The sequence below is a fragment of the Dasypus novemcinctus genome, chromosome 1 (assembly GCF_030445035.2).
Source record: "Dasypus novemcinctus isolate mDasNov1 chromosome 1, mDasNov1.1.hap2, whole genome shotgun sequence".
In the NCBI taxonomy this organism is placed as follows: domain Eukaryota; kingdom Metazoa; phylum Chordata; class Mammalia; order Cingulata; family Dasypodidae; genus Dasypus; species Dasypus novemcinctus.
In genome coordinates, this window is record NC_080673.1 from 6,557,521 (window position 1) to 6,578,146 (window position 20,626).

General features: G+C 40.1%; 1 long non-coding RNA gene across 1 annotated transcript in view; it reads left to right on the forward strand.

The window, feature by feature from the left end:
* The window catches only part of LOC139438680 (uncharacterized), an 85,816-nt gene extending 73,371 nt beyond the window's left edge, over positions 1-12,445 (forward strand). Inside the window, exons 4-5 of the long non-coding RNA XR_011648382.1 lie at positions 8,284-8,392; positions 8,650-12,445. This is a non-coding gene — a long non-coding RNA (uncharacterized lncRNA). The remainder of the gene's footprint in view (positions 1-8,283; positions 8,393-8,649) is intronic.
* Positions 12,446-20,626: the final 8,181 nt, after the last annotated feature.

Sequence of the window (20,626 nt, forward strand, 5' to 3'; positions counted from 1 at the left end):
ATCCTCCTCGCAGCTACAGAATCTTCCTATCAATATTTTGTTTCAGTGGAGGTTGGATGTGTGTGAAGAAGGGAGAAAACCAGGGAAGGAAGTTGGAGGGAAATTTCTGGTCAAACAGGAATGAGGAACGCAGCAACAGCTTGGTTTTCCTTAGCTACTCCCATTTGCACACATGTATCTCAGAAAGGGAGCGTCAGGCTTAGAAAACTCGGAGGCCAAGTTTTCTAAGCCCTGCTTTTTGGATTCAAAATGTTGAATGGGCCCTCTGTGGTGAAGTCAGATTTCTATAGTCTATAACTTTTAGATTTATTTTCCATGTGAGGTCAAAGTGGGCCATTTCCATCTTTTCTCTTTAAAAATAATAGTATTGGCTAATAGCTGGCATTTATTGAAGGCTTATTATATGTCAGGCCCAAGACTAAGCACTTCAGATAGTCCATCTCATTTAATTTTTATAATGTCTACCCAACCAGGATTGTACAAATGAGGAAGCCAAGGCTAAATAGGTGACATGTCTGATGAAGCCAGGACTCAAACCCAGCTCTGTTTGGTATCCAATCCCATGCTTTGAGGTCCTAGCCTTGATTTGACTTTCATTTCCTTACCTTCATATATTCTGCTCCTGCCTTCTGTCCCTACTGCCAACCCCAAGAAAAATAGCTTCCTTCACTCTCTTGATCATTTTCTTCCATTAATATTACTGACCCTACAGACTAGAAGGGTCTTTTCTTCATCTGAACTCACACATGAGAACAAATGTTTTCTATCTGTTGCCGGCATTTATCCTTTCACGGGTCTAGTCTTCATGCTACTAATTAGATGCTAGCCCTAGGAGGGCAGGGCCATGTCTAATACCTTGTTGTGTCTCTGACCTTTTCTAGCACAATACCTTTGTTCACAATGGGTGTTCAATAATTATTTAATTATTTTTATAATTACCTGCTGGGAAAATGATTTTGCTGTATAGAGTTAAACTTCTTTGTAAAATTGGATTTTATCTCTTCCAACTTTTATTACATGTAATTTTAAAAAATATTTTGGGAACCTTTAAATAAAAAGGGTGAACATCAGTACAATATCCCTAATTTTAGCATCTAACCATAATAGTTAAAATATTAAGTGCTAAAACTTATTTTTATCCAAGTGCTTACTTGAACCAACATTGAGACTAAAGGGAAAAGAAATTACTCTATGTAAATCTGTTACTTTAAAACTCTTATTCTCATGAGTTTTATGATAGGTCCATATAGAGAAATTAATTTACCGAAGTAGTCAGCATAACTGCTAAAAATTGCAAGCATGAACTACAATGCACTTTTTCCTTTATGTGACTTCTGCGTATTTCTATATTCAGTTCACCACCTTAAGGTGTTCAAATTCACCAGCTGTAAGAGCAGGTATCAGACTGTAGTGCAGCCCTAAAAATAAACTGATGTTTTGAAAAGAAATGAATCAGCACATTCTCAGCGAATTGTTTTCTCATGTGACTCATACTACTTAACTAAGTTTTTCTTTGTGATTGTTCATTTATCATACCAAAAGTTTCTTTGGACATCTGCTTCTTTATGGATAAAAGCACAGCGTTATTGAAAATGTTCAGGAGAAAACAAAAATAATGATCTGGTCTTGGTTTACAAAAGTCAGATAATGGTACAAGTTGCTCCAGATGTCGCGAAAGACCTTTTTTAAATTTTTAAGGCAAAAAAGAAGTCCTGTAATTTTCAATGTCAGTACAGTCTATTTACCAGTAAAATTTCATTTACATGGAGCTCGTGGTTCTAAGATCACAAAGCCCTTCTGCTAAGTTTAGACAAGAGGATATTCTTGATAGAGCTCATCTCAAAATCACTTGGAGTCCAAAGTGTCTATGCAAAACCATTAATCTCAGAATGTGTCTAAACACCAACCTCAAGACAGGCTGCAATTTACCGTGCTCTATGACAGACAAATAGCTAGGCGAGCTTTGTCATTTAACCCCAATGTTTTCTTTAGTAGTCATGGAAAGAAAGGTTTTTTGTACTACCCTGTCATAAAAAGACTGCAAAATCCATCAACACGGTATAAGTTTACATTTAAAAGTAATACCATGCATAGATATTTCAGTCATCATGTGAAAAATAAACAAGACAGTCTTTAAATCAATGTCATTTCCAAAGAGTCAGCATGGAGATGCATAGGCTGATTTTTATAGCTACAATAGCAAATATACATGTATTTGACTGCTCCGTTTTGACATGGATGCTATTGGCCATATCTTTAACCTGTATATACAAACGGCAAATTGTGAAGGAGTCTCATTTTCAAAGACTGCCTTGTCCTCCTTGCAGTTGCTCAGTTATCCTTAGATTAAGCTTAAGTGCCTGATTATGATTTAAGGATATTGCAAAATGCAAGCTAGCCTGAAAGTCTGGCACTGATGATCCCGGTAAATAGGTACCTGAAATGTGTACATGGGAATATGTGCAGGTGTTTGGAATAGGTAAAAGGTAAAAGCTCCAAAAATGCAAAAATATAATTTTTAATTTTAACTTTTTACTTTAAAAGTCACACATGAATGTAAGTAAGAGGCAATGTAGTTCCCACTGAGTTTGCATATCCCTATGCCAATTACTAAGTAAATACAAAATATGGATACTTCGGGGAGCTTTTCATAAAGTATTTGGCAGAGAGTTTCATCACATTAGACGCTCATCATGTCCTACAAAGAACCTAGTTGTACAGTACTAAGGGTAATCAAAACTGATGTGTGAAATTCACAGAAGGTCTGAAGTGACAGCCCAGAAAAAAGACAACTTAAAAGTTTTTAAAATAACTTTGCAGGCTTTTTTTCTTTCTTTCTTTAACCACTGAAGGCAGAAATGCAACAACGGAAAAGTGAGCAGCTAGATAAAGCCAGTGCTGCCCGACACGAGACCGCATCTGGGCCAGCTGAAGTCTGGCACGCACTGCTGAAATGATTTCCTTGCCCCCACAGGTTATTGTTTTTCATGGCAAGCCCACTTCCCTATCAGTAGCAATTTAACAGCTGTACAAAGAACTAAAGGTGGCCGAGAGGAAATAAGTCAGAAGACAGAAAATCTGCTCCAACACCATCTCAAACTGCCTCCCTGCTTGTTCCCTGAAAGAGTCCTGGTCAGCAGCTCAGAGCATCGCAAATTTGGCATTTTGTGGAAATCGACAATTTTATTGAGTCATGCGGGAGCAATCTGATCTAGCGATTTTCACTGACAGGCAGAATTTGAACAACATTCTAGACTTTCAGAGGCAGGTGACATATTGAGATGTGTAACAGATTTATGTGACCCCAACAGTGAGCTAACAAATTTATTTCAATGTCATATGTTACAAGTGTCTCATACCTAAGGTAATGCATGCACCTGTCTAAGCAACACGTCCTTGCTAATTTCTAGGTATAGGTGATCTACAGTGTTTCCAGATAATGTTTGAAGGGTTTAATCCCATAGCAAGTAAGCACCATTTGGCTTACATAAGCAATTAAGTAATTATCACGCTTAGCTTTATGATACTTTGAAATTCCTCTTTAGCTTTTGTGTGTTTCTTTTGTGTTTTTCTATGTGTATAGAAGCTGAACTTTTAAAACTTGGGGTCTGCTACAAAAATGTATCTAGGTAATGGTTCTAGGTAGCCTGTAGACTATGCATAAGAAAATATAGAGTATTTGTGTTTTCCTCAAAATGAATGTGTTTGTATGCAGTACCTTACAGTTTTAGTTGCGCTTCCCATGCTAGAGAGTACCAAAGCATTTCTTTCTAATTTATGTTTGCTTTAGAACTGTTATTGAAATAGGAAAGCAAAATCAGCAAAAATGATTTGCGGTCCCCTATGAACTGTACATAGGTAAAACTGATGAGAAATGTTGACAGTTTCCTTTTGGGGCTAGGGTTCTTTTCAGATACATAACGATTCAAATGTGCTATATAAGGGCAAGGCAAAACATTAAGAAACCAGCACATTAATAAATATTTTAAAGCTAGTTGTCCCTGTGGCTCAAAGGGATCACACATTGCAGGCATACAGGTTAACACTGTATCTGTAGCATGAAGATTGCACTTAGTTGCTTATAAAATGGACCAGGTTTTCAGTTTTCATCCTTCCTCACTATTGCTGAAGCTGCGTCCGTATCCCAGCAGGCACTGCCTCTCTCCTCACACTTGTCTCTCTTCAAGCCTGCCCTACACACTCAGTGTCTGGTCTAGGACACTATTGCTGATTTCCTTCCACTTAGCCAACTCTAGCTTCCAGAAAAAATACAGAAGACCCATGATTGCTTCCTAAAAATTTTGTTTCAAAAATAGTCAAAACCTATTTCAAATTTCTATCATCTGCTTTTATTATACTCCAGAGCATCTTAACAATTATTTCACTTCTTCAAAGATTAAAATGTTCCTCATAAATGAAAAGGGAAATTTTAATAATCACAGATGAAGAGGTTTAAACAGTTTCTTAGGGAATGAAATATTAACTAAAGATCCGTTTGATAAAAAGATTGATTTATTTCTTAGAGGTTGAGATACAAATTGAAGAAATGAAGCTCAGATTTATAAAGGTATTAGAAGTGGGATACATTTATCATTTTTACTATAGACCTCTCTTCTTAAAAGAAAAAAAAGTGCAAGCATATAATTGCTAGTAAACTGTTTACCTTCATGTTCAATGTAAAGGAGATTTCTTCTACATATGGGGCCAGTTTTACCGTATTGCTGGCAAAAATCTCAAAGGCAAACCTGAATTTTCTTAAATATATTTAATAAATTCTAAATTGTGTACAATAACTTAGGGGCAACATAGGACCTAACAGCTTAAAGGCTTCTTGACCCTTTTCTATCTAATAGAGAAGGTACTTCGTGTACTACCAAAGATAGCAGCCAGCCTGCGATAGTAACAAACGATATCTCTTGATTCTTATATGCGATTATATGCGGTTAACTGGTAGCTACGGTAGGTTGAATTACCTCAGGAAAAACATGTTCTTAATCTTGACCCCATTTCTGTGGGTGTGAGCCCATTGTAAAGAGGACTTTTTGAAGACGTTATTTTTAGTAAAGGTGAGGGTATCTGAACCAGGGTAGGCCTTAATCCTGTTACTAAAGGCCTTATAAAAGAGAAAGATTCAGGAAAGAGGCAGAAGCAGAAAGCCAGGGGGAACCCAGGAGAGAAATGAGAGGCTATTGCGTACCGATGGGAAAACCATGGTACCCAAGGACTGCCAGTCAACCAGAATGTTATTGACTCTGGAAAACAGCAAGCTATCTAGCTTTTGAAACTGAAAGTTAATCAATTCCCATTGTTAAATTACTTATTGGGTGGTATTTGTCATAGCAGCTGGGAAACAAAGACTAGCTGTATACCTATCTATGACCCTAGAGCTATCTTTACATGGACATAAATCATGTGTACTCCAGTGGAATCATACTCTCTTGCTTTAAAACAAGCAAACAAACAAACTGTCCATTATATAGCTTAAAAGACCCAAGAAGGTTATTTTTGAGAGGTATTACTTTCCCAGGAAATGAAGAATTAGCAAAGCCTGCATGCCTCATAACCTCTCCAAGACTTTTGTATGCACACAATTCAACCCGGCCCTTCCATTAAGGTGGCTGTTTTAAATATTTAACATAGTCAGGGACATACAAATCTTTACAAACTGCATTTTTAAAAAACAATTAATGTGCACTATCCCTTCAAACTCCAGGCCTTTTTTCTAGGATACAAAGGTGCTACATTTCTTGGCAGAAATCCTCCGAGGGGATTTCCAGCTTGTCTTGAACTCTTCTGAGGCAAAGAGCCCTGCTCATTACTTTGAACTTGATGCCAAACTAGCTGGTTACCTAATGAGGCTCACGGTCACGCCGGTTGGGAGAGAACCGCACGATCAGCCCGAGATCAAATGCGAGATTTGGGTCTAGGTAGCTATAGCCGCTTTATTTTTTTCTCTCCACAGTTGCTCTTTCTCTCTCTCTGTCTTTCAGAGAGAGACCATTTCTCGACGTGAACCTGAAGCTATTTGATTCCTCTGGTGTTCATTCGGCTGTCTCTGAGGCGCGTGCTTTCTTCCCCTTCAGGATGCATTCCGCCCCTAAACACTCATCACCCACGGCATTGGATAAAGAGAAGCCCCAGCAGTAGGTTTTGCAATGAAAGCTGAAGTGTTGGGCATCTGACCGTGCCCAGGTGCTGGTGTCAGTCCTGGAGAGCCTCCCGTCGACAGGGACGGCTGTCACCCGGCAGCCGGGATCGCTGTCTTCTTAATGGTCTTCAGAAATCAGACCCATCTGAGTGTTCTTTCAGATCAAAGGAGGAAGACAAAGAGAGCTGGGAAGCTGAGCAGATCCTTTCCCTTTGTCCTTTGTTGTTAAACGGGAGTGGAAGCCCACCAGGGCCCCTCCCTCAGGTTAGACATTACCTCACTTTTGTAACAACTCCTATTCTTCCTCCCCAGCCTTGCCTGCTCCCACCCTCTACCCCCCAGGGTCAGTTGACGGACTGGGTTGAATAACTGTGCCTTCGCTCCTCTAAGACTCTTTCTGTGCTGCTCAGAATTAACCATGGATGACCACAGACACACAAACTAAACTAAGGGACATTAGTTGTTTTCCGAGAACGTGGCCCTCAGCTCCCCGCGTGTAGCTCGGAACAGGATAATTTTCCTTTCTTAAAAAGAACACTTGCAGACTTTCCAATATCATCCTTGTAGCTCATCTGCCTGGAGTTTGTTTGTTTCAGCTTGCTTATACGTGAAAAATGCAAAATGCAAATATCAGAGGTGGGCAGATGAGAGGGACACTGGCCTATCAGCTTGTTTTACCAGGAGCTAACTCTGTTGCTGATAAATGATCTTTCAAAGACGGAAGATGTGGCAAAGTGCCTGCCATTGAAAACAGCAAGGAAAATAACAGTGTAGTGGGCATGCTTCTTACAATACATTTCTTTTTGGACACAGGAAGTCATTTTCCATCAAATTGGAATGTGACATAATGTAATATATCAAAGACATTGTTAAAAAGCAAACAAATTGGAATTGAGCTGCATACAGTTAGTCTTAGATCTCTCAGTCAGGTTCATACATTAAGTTGGTCAAACACACAGAGCTTATAAATTCTCCTGTTGGAGAGGTTTTTGGAGAATTTCACAAAACTCAGTGGGATCTTGGTGGGGATCCTGACATTTACCACAGAGTTCTTTAATGACAGTTAAACAAGAAAACACCACTCCTAATTTACTCAAGTAGAGAATTCAATATCATAACAAAGCAACTGCAGAAAACTGTTCTTTTAGGAAAGCAATTTTTGTGCTATGGTTTTTAACTCTTTTAGTTACTAGTCATTTTGATTTGCTTCCCGAAGTCTGCATTCTTATCTTGGGTGAGAATTTTCTTATATAATAATATAAATCTTTCTTATATATAATCATTTTATTTTACTTCCTCCAGCACTATAAACATTCATTAAAAACACACATACACACATATATTACACATATCCATTTATATATTAAATATTAATTAAAGCACATGTCAAAATTCAACATCCCAACTTAAGTCATATGGGTTTATAGCTCCTGTCCATCCATCCCAATACATTTTTGATTCACAGAGTGGTGAACAGATTATTTCTTTCAGTCCTACAAGATGTCCCAGTGTTGTGCCATGTCTCTAGTTGGCAAAGGTGTTTGAATAAGTGACCAGGTAATTAGCACTGTTGACTGGAGAAGGAATGGAGTAAGGAGCACATTGCCTGAAAGAAAGCTCTTCTTCTACTAGACTGTTGAGAGTCCATTCTGGCAAGTTCCTTATAAACTGTCCACAGGTGTGGAAAACTGAACAGAAAGAGGTGAGGTTCGTAACTGCTTCTTTGTGTAGGACTCCAAAAATGAGTTTGACCTGCCTGTTGCCCTCAAGGGAGGTGAGATAGTGAGGTATGGCACAAGAAAGGAACACACAGAGGACCATGGGAATTGAAGTAAATGATATTTCCAATGGCAAGCCACTGTGGGTATGTGGGTGGTAAGAAAAAGCAACCTGGCAACAAGTTCAAAGGTGGAGTCTTCCAGCCTCTGTGTCCCTGTGTTTGCTGCCTCTTGCCCTGGGAGGCGATTCTCATGTTCTTTAGTTTCCAGCTTGAATTCTCTCCAAAGAGTCTCCCATGACTTTTCCTTTCAAGTAAAACCCTCCTGTTATTCCCTGTCATTGACTCCTACTAGTTTCTTTCCTAACCATGCATCACACTTTGTAACTATTTAATGAACTCATTTATTTGATGTAAGCTGCTGCAAAAGAATCGACACTCCACGAGTGACTTCAGCCTTCTTGTTCACGTCTATATTCCCAGCCCTGAGCATACTGCCTGGCACACAGAGAACATCTGTTGAAAAGGTGAGTGAATGAATTAGACCGGGTTATGTAGAGACGGGTGGGGGATGGGAGGAAAAAAGAAGAGATCATCCCTGGTAAAGAACATGTATGAGTCTTTTACTAAACAGAGTCAAGAGAATGGCTTAGTTTGGCTGGGGAATATGGAAAAATGAAAATGAGTGATGCAATAATGTTTGGAAAGGTAAATTAGGATCGGAATGCTGGACCGTAGACTTCGTACTTTATTCTTTAGGTAACTGAAATTTTTTTGTGTGCAGGAGATCGACATTATTGCCCCCAGATGATCTTCAACCCACAGACTTAGGGGGAAGAGCGTGTCTTTGCTTTAACTGCACTTAGTGTCAAATCTATGATCTTTTTGACCAGACCCATGGACCTCAGAGAGAGTTGGCTGGAGCTGTCAGGTCCTGTGTATTTAAACTGCGATGAGTTCCCAGGACCTGCTGAGCCCTACAGTGAGAAGGTTCACATCAGGCAGAGCCCAGCGTCTGAGATCAAGTCAAGTCAACAGATTAAATGCCTCCAGGGTGTGCTCGGCCCTGTGGTGAAACACAAAGTACATCAAAAGCAGGGTTCCACTGCCTACAAGAGCTGGGGGGAGCTGCCGCTGAGGGCGCTGCTCAGTAAACTCCTCGCTTGAAGGCATGGAAGGGAACACAGATCTTTTCCTAAAGAGCTCTCAGGGAGGTGGTACAGCCACTCCGGATTCCAGGAAGCAGTTCAGTTCCCCTGGAGTCCCCGTGTCCACACGTCAGTCCTGGTCCGGACAAACCAGAAAGGCTGCATGGAAGAGTTCTGGATGAGGAGCCAGGGGACCAGGGCTCGAAGTCTGTTGCTTAGGCGTCCTTGGTGTGACAGTCTGAAGTGACTGCATGAATCCCCAAAAGACAAAGATGATGTTATTGGACTCCTCCGTTCCCGTGGGTGTGGGGCGCTGTCGACTGAGCGGGAGGAGGGTGCGTCTCAGCCCCCTTCCTGGAGCTTTATATAAATGGAGACATAAAGAGAAAGGCACGGAGAAAGGAAGTCGCCACCTCTGATCCTGCCATGTGAGAGGAAGGGGAGAGCAGAGAGCAAGGGGGCTCCAGGTTCCCTCCAGCTGCAGAGCGGAGGAGCAGCCTGAGAGGCCGCAAGACCACCTGGAGTCTGAGGTCAGCAGGGCCCGGAAAGAAGCCCCGGAGGGACTGGGCTTAACTCGAGGCTGAGGAGCGAGCCCTGTGTCAGAGACCTCACGGCCCCACTGGGGGAGCTGCCGAGACCAAGAACGGAGGCCCAGAAAGACAGGCCTCCACCGGGGTGCCCACAGCCGAGCTCCGGCAGTCAGCAGATCCTGCAGGGGAAGGCGGGGAGCTCGCGGAGATCAGCCGCGTCTTAGCCACGTGGCGGGACACCTGGCCAGCAGGAGCTGACCTGGGTGAGAAAGACTCTCGGAGGGTTCTTTGATTTGGACATTCCACGGACCTCGCCACTGTAAGCTTTTACCCTCACTAAAATCCCCACGGTGAAAGCCAAACCATTTCCGGTGCTTTGCATCGACAGCCCTGTATTAGTTTGTATGAATTGCAAACTAACACCATTGGGCAAGTCCTTTGAATAATCAGAACGTGTTTTATCATTTCAAAAAATCGGGCAATTGTTAATTCATAAACTACCTATTGTCCATACATTAAATGCCAAGCACTGTGCTGAAAGAGCCCCAACTTTTCTAGGCTTCTGTGAGAAACAAAGAACATAATGAATCAGAAAGGTATTCTCCAACTGCAAACCCCTATACAGCATGAGTCATTTTAGGTTTATAGAGAAGCCTACAAAGTTGCCTGTGATTGCCTGGGAGTGTTGCATATTATTTGGACATAGAAAACATAGCCAAAATGTCATCTTCAAAACAGGTCTTTAAAACGTACACTGCAATGAAATATATAAGCACCAAAGTTCATAAGATTTTCAGGATACTTTATAAAAGTCTATTGGTGCTATAATGTACTAATTGAACCACAGAGTCTGATCGCCATGTGTAAAATTATTTATTTTGGGAAATGAATTCATATTCCCAACCTTGGTTCTTATGGTTTAAGTCCTAACTCCTGGTCCTGTCAAAGTGATCTTAGTTGGAAATAGGGCTTTTGAATGTGTTATTAGTTAAAGTGAGGCCAAGATGGATTAGGGTGGACCTGAATACAATATGACCGGGAGAATTTGACTCAGATAAGGTGACACAAAGAATGCCATGATGACTGGAGCAGAGACTGAAGCTCAAGGATTGTCGGCAAACTACCGGACGTTAGGAAGTGGCCATAACGGATTCACCCCTACCGTTTTCAGACTTCTAGCCCCCCAAACCAGCAGCAATCGATTCCAGTTGTTTTAAGTCATGCGTTTTGGGGTACTCTCTGATGGCCGCCAGAGGAAAGCAGGACACTGATTTACAGGAAGACGTTGCACCCAAGGCATGCTTGACATTATAAGCAGATCCCTCTGCCCTTTTCCCCATCTTCTGTGCCCATGTGGTGACTCAGTGGCCCAGTGTAGGGAAGCCACTGGGGGAAGACTGAGTGCAATGGGCTCTTGAAGGACGGGCAAGTGGGGAGGATCTTGGCGTTGGAGCCCTGAAGTTAAGATCGGAATGAGAGCAATGAAGGGGACAGAAGCAAGGTTGAAGGTATGGAAAGGAGAAGAAAAGGTAACCTTGCTGCCAGTGACAAGGTAGCAACTAGTGGCAAGCCATCAACAGCACGACTGCCCCTTGAGAAATGATGCCTCTGAATTCAGTTGCTTGCCTCTGTTGTCTGGAAGCCCATTTTCAGCCTGTAGTCTGGGTCCCCTGTTTGCCTACTTCTTCAGCCCTGGAGGGTCTGAATTCTGTACCTGGCCCCTCTTTCTTTCTCCCATTTCTTTGGCACTCTTCTCTTGTTCCTGATGACACAAGCAAAACCCAGCTGGGTTCTCCACTGTCCAGCTGAGATGCTTGTTCCTATATAAGGAACATATACATGTCAGACCTCTCCATGCAGTGTCTTCACTGTTTCTGGTCTCGTAATTGGCAACTTGAAGAAGACTATAAACCAAGGCCAGGACTTTTCAACCTTGACACTTGTGACAATTTGGGCTCGATAATTATTTTTTGTGGGGAGCCATCTTGTGAATTGTACATGTTTAGCAGCGTCCTTGACCTTCGCCCGCTGGATGCCAGTAGCATTCTTAATCTCTGGTTGTGACAACCCAAAATGTCTCTTGCTATTGCCAAATGACTGCTAGTGGGCCAACCTGCCCTTGGCTGAGAACACTGACCTAAGTAAGTAAATGGAGTACTACTTTAAGCTAGCCATTAGTGCTTTATTCCAAGGATCTTAAGTCCTCAAAATAGTTTAATTATTTAAAACTTGAGCCACCTAATTGTGTTGTACAGGTACAACACAAGCATCAACATAAATTATTTTTCCAGATATCATACTTGTTCCTAAGAAGCAGGTAATTAGAAATATTTGTGGAATGAATAAATGATGCTTTTTAAGTAAAAGAAAATGATTCCTTTGCTTTTAGCTCAGGCCAATGAATCTTGTAAACTGCCTATTTCTACCATATAAATTAGCACAGCAGACAAAATAAGAACAGATATGAACTAAAGGCTCAACAGAACACTGGCATTTGATGTCCTTTTATTTGCTACTGAAATCTCTAATGGCTGCAGGAGGTCTCTGGTGACCATATGTACATCACCGTGACAAACACTTTAAACTGCAGAATTTTCTTCAAGAAATCCTGCATGAATCTCCTTCTCCTTCTTAATTCTCATTGCACATCATGTGGACTTCTGATGTTTCATAAATCACTTTATTTGATGCATTTTGCTAATGACTTGCTTCCCTTAGAAGACTGAGAATGCTTTGTGGGCTAGATACATGTTTGATTCATTTTTGTATCCTTCCAGGGACCAAGCACAATGCAATGTAAAAAAAAACAAACAATGTATTCTTAAGGATGTATTCTTGACTTTAAGGATTCGATTTCTCCTTTAAACCGTTTCTCTCAAATATAGGCCACACCAAAACTGTACTTTTCAGTTTCTGAGTTTTAACTTTTTTTTTCAGTCTGAAAAACACTAAGATCTTCATTATTCAACAATATCTTTGGGAGAGATATGATACTCTCCGAAAATACTTATCTTTTTTTTTTTTTTTTAAGATTTATGTATTTATTTCTCTTTCCCCCTCCACCCAGTTGTCTGTTCTCTGTGTCTATTTGCTGTGTCATCATCTTTGTCCGCTTCTGTTGTTGTCAGCGGCATGGGAATCTGTGTCTCTTTTTGTTGTGTCATCCTGTTGTGTCAGCTCTCCGTGTGTGCAGCACCATTCCAGGGCAGGCTGCACTTTCTTTCGCGCTGGGCAGCTCTCCTTACGGGGCACACTCCTTGCGTGTGGGGCTCCCCTACGCGGGGGACACCCCTGCGTAGCAGGGCACTCCTTGCACGCATCAGCACTGCACATGGGCCAGCTCCACACGGGTCAAGGAGGCCCGGGGTTTGAACCGCGGACCTCCCATGTGGTAGACGGACGCCCTAACCACTGGGCCAAGTCCGTTTACCACAAAATACTTATCTATAATCACAGGTCTCACATACCTTAAAAAATAAATAAGCACCATTTAAACTGTCTAAGATGCAGTGATCTATGAATGGTATGCAAATCCTCAATAGATTTTCCTTTTCTTCTTAAATAGTAATCAGATCTCTCTTTGATTACCTTGATTTTGAAATTTGGCATTTACTATCATTGTGATCCTAAAAAAATTATCAAGAACAGCAATATGGATTATATATGTGCGAGACATTGTACCTTCATGCTCTGAACTTCCCAACTCAGTCTAACCAGTGGTGTTTGAAATGGGAGGAGAGGACAAAGGAGGCAATTCCAAATGGCACCAGCTGCCACCACCCTGAAGAGGAGAATAACTGACGTGCTTTTTCCATCCACCTCCTGCTGTCCCTTCCCAGGACAGAGGAAATGAACTCTTCAAACTGGCTGTGGCATACATGAAGGTAGGTCTTGAGGTCAAAACCTGATATGGAAGGGGCGTGCTGCTCCACGGTTTCTTTGTACACATCATTCCTTGGATAAAGGGCCACTGCACTTTGTATAAATCTACTCTAAGATCGTGCTAACAACAAAGACCTTTTGTTCATGAAGTGTGTCAATGGTAAGAATTGAACAGACAGAAAGGATGACAGGTAGATCTATAGCTGGACAGATAAATAGACACACACAAATTGCCTGTCCCCACTGTAGAGATTCTCCTTGAGCAAGTGTGAGAAGTACCAACTGATGGCTGACCCCCCGATGCTACGGAGGTCAGAAGGATATGAGAACCCAACTATAAAAAAATCATAGCGAAATGTACCTTCACTTGGTCCTGAGGAGCTACATAAAGCTCCGGTAATTGTCCACAGTAGGGTTTGAACTTCTTGCGTAGAAACAACTTACCGTTTTTCCTGGTGATAAGACCATTTACAATGAGGTTTTACTCAAAGTGTTTGAGAATAATAGAGACAGTATTTTTAAATAAATGTGTTGCAACATGCAGGTAGTGTTTTCAAAAGCATCATCTGTTCCCCTTTTAGAAAGATAGGTTACTGCTCTGCTGGAAAACTGCGAGTGGCTCTTAAGAATTTATTTTTTTCAATAAACAGCGTCTGAGAGAATTTTTTTTTGGCACCTGAATGATATACATGCAAAAAAGAAAGTTTTCTTTATAGAGACAGAAAAAATATCTTTTACCCTGAATGTGCTAGTCAACTGAAGTTACCTTTATTGATTCAGCTGAGTTTTATTATGTTCACAAATTGAACTTTTTCACATCTAACTCTTCTAAAAATTTACTGTCAATTTATCACTAGGATTTTACAAATTAACAGGGAGTGTGTTTATCTGGTAATAGTCACGTATTTCAATGAAGCAAAACATCACAAAATCTGTGAACTAAGTGAATAGTCTCAGGGGAATGAGAAAAGAGGGAAAAAGGAATGGAAATAGGTAGAAATCTATGAAATCAATCTTTTACTTTGATATTCAGCTATACTTGTAATAGTACTAATTTAAAAACACCTAGCTATTAAGTAACAATACCTTGCTGGTTAATCATATTTTATCATGGTTTAGTATCTACCATTATTTGAACTCTGACATATCTAAATTTGTACAAGAAGGAACTTTGCTAAAATGGAGAGCTGCCTATGAAAATGTGCTTTTAGCATATAGCATCCAAATTGATTAAATGACTTCTCTGTGACAGATAATGGTGAATTTTCAGGGCAAGGTAAAGAAGCTAACTGAAGTGGTGTCTGGATAGGAACTGCAATCTCCCATAAAGCTTTCCTTGGGGGCCCTGCCAGGAATGGGATGCTGGTCTGCCTGGACCACTGGTTCTTTTGGTAGGATGTTTCCTATATGGTCAGACTCATAAAGCCAGGAGTAAACCAGCTATGAGAAAACCATGCCTCACGAATAACTTCACACTTGTGTAGGATTTCAACCAAAAAGATCTCAAAGTCTGTTTCTCCTAACCAGGTTCAGTCTGGAAATACACACAGAAGACATGGTGTAGAAGATGCACCAATACAAAACTGAAATCCGAAAGAGTAAAGGACAGAGAATGCTGAGTTGCTGCCTCCACACAAGGTGAAGAATATCAGCCTTGGTTATTAGGAACGATCTCTGAGCTCTTAGATTAGAAATTATTGACTTTATTTATTCCCAGGAAAAGGGTTCTTTTATTCATTCACTCAATAAAAATTTATGGGGCTTTTACTAAGTACTCAGTAGGTATTGTGCTAGTTCCAGGGATAGAACAACAAACAAAGTGATCATGGCCCTTTCTGTTGTGGAGTTCTCTCAAACTCAAGATGGCAGCTGAGCTTTTCTGCCTTCAGCTCTAGCCCTCCTATTTATCATATATGTATTTCTTATTTCTGGTATTTCCCATAAAGTAGGGTTTTCTATTCAGAACATAACAAGACAGATAACTTTGAGAGAACTCTGGCAATTGGCTACATTTCCTGGAGGTAAAACTTTCAACAGTCATTGCAACTCCCTAAATCTTCTCACTGCAGTGTGATCAGAGAGGGAGAATTTTGCTGGCTGGAATTGTGGCTGTTCCATTTAAAAATTCTCAGCCTTGCCTATTTCCGTTCTTCTTCCACTCACCAGAACATCCCTTCTCGGTCAATAAAATATGATAAAATATAAGAACATTGAAAATATCTGCTTCCTACCCATTAACTCATGGGTCTTAGGAAAGGAAGTTAAAAATAGAAACCTGTTAGAGAACATGATGCTTTTGTGAGAGAATTACCCCCCAAACAATAATAATAGCTACAATTTATTGAACATTATGTCTACAAGTGCCCTAATACATTATTCAAGTTTTGTCCTCATTAATAAGCGAGGTATTAGTATTCCCATTTTAAGATTAAGAAACTGAGATGTAGAGAAAGAATGTTTCCAAGATTTCCGTGTTAGAAAATGACCGAACAAGAATTCGAACCTAGATCACAGAGTTCCAAGTCCCATGCTATCTTCATTTCAACAAACTGTATCCCACGTAGCATTGCATTTATTTAATTTTTTTTGTCGATTAAAAAAGTGAAGCCAAAACGGTTCGTATATTAAAAAACAAAAACAAAAAAACTGTCCATATAATCCCTGAGAAAATATACTTTCTCCCATTCTTGTGTTAATTAATAGAAGACTTGTTCTTCTGACCTCATTCATCTTATGTTGCCCCTCTCCTAACTGCCCTCTGTTGATGGCATTTAAAAGGCTAATTTCTTCATTAGTCACCAGTGAGTTGGGCCTCTTGTTGTGGAACAACAAGTTGTGTCTCAGGCAGTGAATGTGAAGTTTTGAGGGAGTTTCCTTTTTTCAGGCTGTGCATTTCCGCAGAGGCATCAGTTCTTGCCACAGCACAGAGGATGTTCCAAATCCCATGGGGCCAGGGCTTTGGCTGCAGAGGGTTCTGGGGGATACAGGTGTCTTAGCACAGGCCTGGCCACCCCAGGGTGCCCTCACCTTCCATCCATGCCACTATGGATAAAAAGAGCCTGCTGACCAAGTGCCACGCACCAGTGCAGAAGGCTATTTGTCATATCATTTTACAGTGTGGGCCCTGTCTTGGTCCAAGAAGAATTATACTGTGGATTTCAAGGGCCATGAAATATCTACAGATTTAAAAAAAATAGATCTTCCCAATTGAAAAAAAAAATGTATACCCACCCCCTCACTGTTTGCGCTAGCAGTCTGCTCTCTGTGCCTGCATGTTGCGTGCTTGTGTTCTTTTTAGGAGGCACTGGGAACCAAACCTGGGACCTCCCATGTGGGAGGGAGGCGCCCTAATAGCTTGAGCTGCCTCCACTCCCTCTACAGATTTTAACTCTGTGAGGTCAATGCTTTAGATTTATGTGTGTGTATATATATATAATTTTTTTAAAAAAATTGAGGCCAGGTGCCACTTTGGTGATAGAGACAGAACACGGACATGGCCATCACCCTTAGAAATCCCCTCCTATGCCAGATGCAAACGTTAACGATCAGAGCGCCCAGTCAGCTGGAACGCTCCCTTGGGCACACGCCCAGGCCTCTCTGAAATCAGCTGGCAGCTTTCAGGCTACAGTGCTGTCCTACGTCTCAGGCCAGACAAGTGGAGTTGGCCCACACTACTTTACCTCCAGGCTCAGAGATAACTCTGCTCATTCGGGGGGAAGGGACAGAGTAAAAAAATTACCCCAAGAGCTCACCAATTTAAAGCTTTCTCCTTGTACCAAATGCTGCGTCTGCAAAATACCAAAACACCCAGATGAAAATTAAAATACGTAGTCAGCCATTCTGATTTTTGTTCTGCAAGACAACAAACATAGAACTACTTATAATCATCGGAGTGCCTTACTTCATTTTTTAACAGTGTTAATTTATGCTCTTTCTTTCATCTCATCCAATTCTTTGATTATCCTATCCCAGTTGGGGCAAAGAGGGAATATTCAGTTTGAATATTTTGTGCGTTCTTTACTTCCTCTTTCTCTTTTAGTCACTGCTGATGCAGTGGGGAAAAAAAAAAGAAAAATTTTATTCATGCAATTTTGTTTTCAATTTTATAAAGGTGTGGTAAAGGGTGGAGCTGACTGACTAAAAACGATAGCCTTGACTTATCTGTGGATTTCAATTATTTATGATATTCCTTTTCTCCACTTCTGAAACAGACCACATAACATATTACATGTTTTCCATTCTTCCCATAGACTCTAAAACAATAGCCAGGGTTCTGTGCCAAGGAAATTGTGATATTTAGTTCTAGGTGCCGTTTTTATAAAACATCATGTGATTTTTTTTTTTTTTTTAATTTAGGAAATGTTTCTGAGTATTGATTAGTTAAAATATCTGGGTAACCTTAAGAAATATAAATGACATTGACAATCACACTAAAATATATCAGCTTTGATTAAAAGCATACTACTGTATCTGTGTTTAAATTAGATTAGGCAAGCTCTGGAAATCTTCCTATATTTCTGACAGACTCTTTTAAAGTGTTTTTGTTTTGTTTTCTATTTGCTTGTATGTTCTTTCTTTTTCATTTCTTTTCCTTTCTTCTCCCCTGTCCCTTCTTTCTTTCTTTTGGTGCTTTTCCTGGTTTAGAAAATGCATAGTTGCTCTATATGATTTAGGAAGAGTAGTTTGGGGGTAGTTGTATGATAACTTTTGTTTTCTATCAAGATATAGGCTTATATGTGTGTGTTTAAGGTAGCAACCTACCTACATAGCAGCAACTATCACATATGAAACGTTATTATTCAAAGTCTATCTCAGAGGAGCACTAAAACATTCAAGTTTATATATTAGCTATTAAAGACGAAATGCCTGTCCTAGAGAACCTCCTGGTATGAGAAGAGTGCTTTTCATGAATTGACAAGGGAAGGGTTTGAAAAGAGGGTACTTAAAAGATAAGGGGAGATTGCTATGTTTTCTTACAGTGCATTCATGGAAAGTGTTTTTTCTGAGGAGAAATGCTGGAGACCTGAAGGAAACTCATCAACAGTGGGCTTCAGAGAACCAAGAATTGCTTTTGCACTGAACACTGAGTTATATTTTTTTATAGCAGAAAAACACATAGGTGATTACATTTCAGCTTAGAGTGTCTGAAATTAGGTGTGTGGCTCCCATTAGTAAGAAGAGGAGCTGTGCACCTAATTCCCTGAATACTTCAATGATAATTTCTCCAAAAAATTAATTTATTTGAAGTCTATTTTTAAAAACTCTACTGATAGGTTTTTCACAGAGTGTGCTTTTGTCATGATTTGAATGGAAAGAAAAGTCAGGAGAAGCATTTGAGGAAAATACCAGCAAAGCAACGTAGACAAATCATTTCCAATCCAGTTTATGTATATTGCACATAGATTTCTAGGGTGTGCAAAATGTGATGCTAACATTCTAAGGGAGGATTTTAAAAGAACAGCTACAGAGGAGACACACAATGGTAAATTATTAAAATCTATCTGTATTAACTGATTTATCGTCATGGAAAAAATCTCACCATTACCTAAATTGAGATCAAGGGAAGAGCGATACCCTGCCTGCAGAAGATGGCACGTAACAGCCATTCATTCCAGAGCTTTATTTTAGTTTTGATTAATTACACACTGAGTAGGTAAGAAAGTGTGTATGTGCACACAAGTACAATTATTAAAGGACTCTCATCACTTTTCTCTGAGACGTCTTTAGGGGAAGAGTTAAAAAAAAAAAAAAATCAGAGCCTGAGGAGGATATTAGAAGAAAACAGTACCGTTGCTGCTATTTTATGTAACAATTAAACCACGATTTTATTCTTAAAAATACATATCTCTTTCTTTCTTATCTTCACCCTTCTGTCAGCTAAAAAGCAAAACACATCCTGCAAATGCTGAATTTATGCCACCTTCAACATAGGGAAAATGAAAAGATCTTTTGCTTTGGATATAAAATTAATTCAAATATAGTAACCAGAATATACAATAATAGCAACAAAACTACAGCTTTTGTCATAGAATCAAGATATAGGTACACTCCTGAAACCTTCCCGATTATTTTTTTTAATCTTAAAAAAGGACAATACATTGTCTTTAAATGAATAGCACTGAAGAGAAATAAGCTTAAAAAAAACCTTTTTCTGATGTAAAAATACTATCATTCCCACACAGTGCTATTTCATAATTATTTTGTAAGTAAGTTACTAAGACTTTTCCTCCATTGGAAATTTGGACTGAATCTTGCGTTAGAAGAAACAAACAAACTGCCAGTTAGGAGGAGGCCAGGAAACAGAGAACTCAACCCGTTAAGCGCCAAGAGTCAGGCGCTTTTGAATGATTTACTGTAGGAAACTGGATCTTCCAGGCAAACGACGGCATACACATCATGACCGGGCTACACCAGACTTGCTGTTTAAATTCTTTTGTAGTTTCCTGGTAGAAGACACTTTCCATTTTGTGGAAATCACTCAGAATATGGTTTTAAATGAATCTGTTCTCAGAGTTCAAAAGCTTTAAATTACCAGACCAGGGTTACCATTGAGAAAACTCACTGAGCTATATCAAAGAGAGAGAGCAAAAATAACCAGGTACAAGTTTAATTCTCTAAGGTTGCCGTGTAAGTGCTGCTCAGAAAGGATTAAGACTTCCAGAGAACAAGAGAGGTCCCAAACAGATCCTTTCCAAAGCTGGGGAAACACACATTCTCCAACCCATTGTACTTGATACACTCTAACCTGGGAGAAAATTCTCTCTAATTAAATTGCGGTGTTTAAATTTTAGAATCTCTACATGCTTCTAATTTTCCAGGAAAAAAAAGACTGTAGAAATGCCCTTGTTTTCATACTTTCAGAGATAGCACGGACAATCAGATTGATTATACTTTTAGGACTCATTTACCTACAGCTATTTCAGGGAGGTTAACAGGGTAAGTAATGGGCGACAGAGTAAACTGCAGCTTAGCGCAAGTAGCTTATTCTGTCAAGATAAACAAGCTGTACGTTTTAAGGAGACTTTTTGTCTCATTTGGCAAGCCTGGAGATATTTTAGTCCCTGGAACTTACCTTCTCTTCTTCTTTAAGTGGTACTTAGTTCTCCTGCTGCTACAGAAACTCAAAGTCACTTTGTCTTAGTAGAGCAGGAACTCTAGAATAAAACAAACAAAATATATTAAAGCAAAAGAAAGTTGATGA